General features: G+C 48.9%; 1 long non-coding RNA gene across 1 annotated transcript in view; it reads right to left on the bottom strand.

The window, feature by feature from the left end:
- Positions 1-2,512, bottom strand: part of LOC102550328 (uncharacterized) — a 20,375-nt gene extending 17,863 nt beyond the window's left edge. Inside the window, exons 1-2 of the long non-coding RNA XR_015645258.1 lie at positions 2,416-2,512; positions 1,823-1,970 (exon numbers count right to left, since the gene is read on the bottom strand). This is a non-coding gene — a long non-coding RNA (uncharacterized LOC102550328). The remainder of the gene's footprint in view (positions 1-1,822; positions 1,971-2,415) is intronic.
- Positions 2,513-4,354: the final 1,842 nt, after the last annotated feature.

The following is a 4,354-nucleotide window of genomic DNA, read 5'->3' as shown; positions in this document are numbered from 1 at the left end:
TGCTTACTGGCTTGCTCCTCATGGCTTGCTCAGCCTGCTTTCTCATACAGCCTAGGACCTCCTATCCAGGGATGGCACTGCCTACAATGGGCTAGGCCTTCCCACATCAATCATCGCTCAAGAGAATGCCCTGCAGACTTGCCTACAGGTTAATCTTATAGAGGGAGGCATTTTCTCAATTAATGCCCCTCTTTTCCTATGACTCTAGCTTGTGTCGAGTTGAAAAAAAAAAACACTAACAGAAAACCCCCCAAAAAAGGAAATAAGAACATATAAAACCACAGCTCAATGTCATCTGTGAATACTGTTTGAAATTTCACAATAAAAAAAGTAAAAAAGGGCTGGAGAGATGGCTCAGTGGTTAAGAGCACCGACTGCTCTTCCCGAGGTCCTGAGTTCAAATCCCGGCAACCACATGGTGGCTCACAACCATCTGTAATGAGATCTGATGCCCTCTTCTGGTGTGTCTGAAGACAGCTACAGTGTACTCATATATAATAAATAAATAAAATATTTTTTAAAAAAAGTAAAAAAGAAAAAAATACAAATATGTATTATTGTCATGATTATCTGGTAACGTATTAGAATACAAAGTAGCATGATTAAACCAGAAGGGAAATTAGAGGTATAAAAACTTGAGAGTAGGAGAAAGAGTTGTTGTTTTTGGTGGATGATATTGTTTGCCTAAAACAAAACAAAACAAAACAAAACAAAACAAGAGAATCAAATAAACATCTATTATGACAGGAAAGTTTACCTAAGCAGCTGGCAACGGAGCCAACATTAGGAAATTAATAGCTAATTATGCAGAAACAACTATCAAATAGAGTATGACAGAAGGAAACCCACACAGGAAGAAAGAATAAATTACTCATAACAGAATGTAAGGGAAGTCGTGTAAAGCGATGCAGGGAGAATTTAAACAGTGGACGGACATGTCACGTGCTCAGTCTAAGTTGTGAAGGTGATGGTTTTCCAGAGTTAATTGTCCCTACATGCAAGGGGGAAAAAAAGTCAGACTTCAACAGGGTAATAGTCACGGGGAAAGTCGAGAAGTACTTTAATGTTGCCCAGTGTGGAAATAGTTAAGTGAAACTGTGGAGCCTTAAAAAGAATGGGGTGTGACCCATATAGTCAGTGTCTTCATATCATATACACACTTATATCTCTCTATATACATCTATCTCTTTCTAATCTATACCTATACCTATACCTAATCTCTCTCTCTCTCTCTCTCTCTCTCTCTCTCTCTCTCTCTCTCTCTCTCTCTCTCTCTCTCTATCTTTATCTCTAGCTCTCTCTCTCTAATCTCACTGTGTAATCCTGACTGGCCTGGTACTTGTTAGATGGGCCTGGATGGCTGGCTTCGAACTCTCAGAACCCTTCCTTCCTCTGCCTCTGCAGGGCTGGGATTAAAAACAGGCTTAGCAAGAAAGAAACTTTTGATAAAACTGATTGGGGTCTTTGAACCACAGTCATCCGTCAGAAGAGCCCCACTTCTTCTGGGCGTGAGTAGTGTTCTGTATGCTTACCACTGTCAAAGCCTGGCTGGGGGCCGCCCAGCCCTGGTGCAGCCTCAGCGTAGAAGACAAATTCTTACGGATTCTGAGTACAGAGGAGATGAGTTCCGACAGATTGTGGGTATAGCGGCTGAGACCTGAGGCAGCACTCCCCTTCCGCGTGGTGCAGGGCTGCTGCTGCGGGGTCTGCTTCGAGCACCCTCAGAGCGACACTGGCAAATGCCACACCTGGGTGATGTTTACCTTGATTCTGTAGTTACAGTGAATGTGACTTTTCTGCTTCCAGCAACCTCTTTACTCACCTGTTAATTTACTGAATCCTGTGTGCGAGTAGCGTGCTGGAGACACACAGGTGAGGACCAAACGGACGTGTGCCCAGGACCATGGGCCTGATCATGTCCCGAGCAGACCGACCTAAGTCAAACGACTAGAGCCCATGCCATTCTGACCCTACAGATAAAGCGTAAACAGTCACCGTGTATCTACCAGTCCGTGAGGTTGGGGACTCCCTAAAAGGAGTGAAATGCTAAAAATAAATGTGGAGAAAACTTGAGAGTCCACCCCAGAAAGGGGGAAAAGACAAAGGCAAAGCCATTGTTACCCACTTGAGAGCTGGGGCTAAGCTCACCCTGAGACTTCCCTCGACCTTTGAAAATTTGATCCCCTATCGCGCGCTTGTGTGTGTGTGTGTGTGTGTGTGTGTGTGTGTGTGTGTGTGTGTGTGCGCGCGCGCGCGCGCGCGTGTGTGTGTGCGTGCCTGTCACTGTTTCTCACTCTAAGACTCTCAGCTGCTTTCTGAAGTGGCTTTCCAAAGCTCTGTGCTATTGGCATGGATCCTAGTGTCCCCGAAGCTGGGGAAGACGGCCAATGGCTTCCCCCTAATCCTTCACTTCACCTGTTGCCCTTGGCATTTCCAGGAAAGCAGAACATCCTTTGTCCCTTTATCAGCAAAGCCTTCTCAGAAGTGAGGGACGGCTGCCTCCCGGGAGTATATGGGTTGGGCCTGGCACTCCTGTTTATTTGATTAAGCTAACATGGTTTGAATTCCAGTCTTTCCAACAACTGTTGGCCCTTCCTGGTTGGGAGCCATCTGGTGTGGTTTAGATGAACAGTGGAGGGTACTTGTGGAGAGTTTAAGGATCTAGAGGAGGCCGGGGATGTTCTGGCAGTGTAGACAACCTACTAAGGCCTTGTTCTAATATTCTTAAGTAGATTTCCCCCCTCCCCCTTCCCCCTCCCCTTCTCCTTTCCCTCCCCCTCCCCTTCCCCCCTCCCCCTCCCCTTTTCTTTCTCCTCCCCTCCTTCTCCTCCCCTCCTTTTCCCCCTCCCCCTCCCTCTCCCCTTCCCCTTCTCCTCCCCTCCTTTCCCTCCTCCCCCTCCCCTTCCCCTTTCCCTCCCCTCCCCTTCCCCCTCCTCCTTCCCTTCCTCCTTCCCCTCCTCCCCCCCTCCTCTTCCCCCTCCCTCTCCTCTTCTGAAAGAGGGGAAATATCTGAGATTTGTTTTCAAGGGAAAGAACTGGAACAGCTGGCATGCTCTTTCACCTCATGTTATGTCTGGAAAAAACATGGAGAGGTAGTTATAGAAGGCTTGGCACAGACAACAGTTCGGTCGAATCCTGGTAATTACCTGTTTTTAACTACCTTGCCATCCAGCCCTGGTACCTTGCCACCGGTGTTTTAGGTGTTGGTGCCTTGGGAAGAATCCCTCCGACATCATCAGGGCCACGGAAACACGGGCCTTTGTGAGCTGTGAAGTGACCAGCTCTCTCCCTTGGGCATAGGCAGGGCTGAAAGTAAGACAATCTCAGCTCTCTTGTAGGTGACTTTCCTGCAGCCACTTAGGATGGTTGGCCTGCCTCACTGGCCTCAAGCCACCAGTGGGACAGACCGACAGACTGCGCCATCCGGTCAGTGGGGACCGGCTCCCTGAGGCACAGATCTCTCAGAAGCACAAGGCACCCAGTGAGCCCAAAGTGGCCAAACAGAGAGAACAGGAAGTAAGAGAGTCCTCAAGAAGAACCCCAATCAGCCAGCGTCTGAGGACCATTTTAGGAGACAGCTGCTTGAAACAGGTTCCCACCAGAATTCCTTAGGCAGGGGCGAGGATGGGGCCCGGTAAGGATTTGCTTTCTCTTAGTCTGTGTTCCAATTCCTCACTCCCTTGGGTTTCTTTGGAGCAGGCTGGTCACTGGCCACCTGTAATTCCAGGATGCTTCCTAGGACACTTAGCACAGTGTCACACATCTGCTTTGTCCCAAAGTCAGAGCGACACTCCAAGCCTGGGCAATTGGGACCAAGATCTAACTGGGGCCTTAATGGCCAAATCAGCACATTGAAGCAGACCAGGGCATCTTCCCCTTCGCCAGCGTCCTTTCTGGGTGCCGGTAGGATTCTGCAAGCATTCTGCTTTCTAACTCAGGTGAAAGACCTGAGTTCCTGTTTTGCTGAGTTGGTTTTTAGAAACACTGAGGAAGCATTCTCAGACTAGCACTCCTCAGGCATTTCGATGCTCACGAATGATTTAATCTCCCTTTGGCTCCACTAACAATTGGGGCCAGACATGCAATGCTGGTGGCTCAGAAACAGCCCCAAAGGGCCAGGAGGTTGGCGCCCACCTGCACTCCCTTCCCAATGCCAGACAATAGGTGGGAGGAAAGGCAGCCGCTGACTGCCTTTTTAAATCTCAGTTTCCTTTGGCCATCCCATCCAGAACTCCCGCAGCAGAGGGAGGATGGATGTGTGTGGGCAGTCCTCACCTCTGCTGGGTCTGTCTGAATCGTGTTGAGTAGGTGCCGGGTGAGGGCAGGGCCTTATTTAGGAGAGAGCGGCCCACTG

This window comes from Rattus norvegicus, chromosome 20 (assembly GCF_021556685.1).
Source record: "Rattus norvegicus strain SHRSP/BbbUtx chromosome 20, alternate assembly SHRSP_T2T, whole genome shotgun sequence".
NCBI classification, from domain to species: Eukaryota; Metazoa; Chordata; class Mammalia; order Rodentia; family Muridae; genus Rattus; species Rattus norvegicus.
This window is presented reverse-complemented; position numbering and strand designations above follow the sequence as displayed.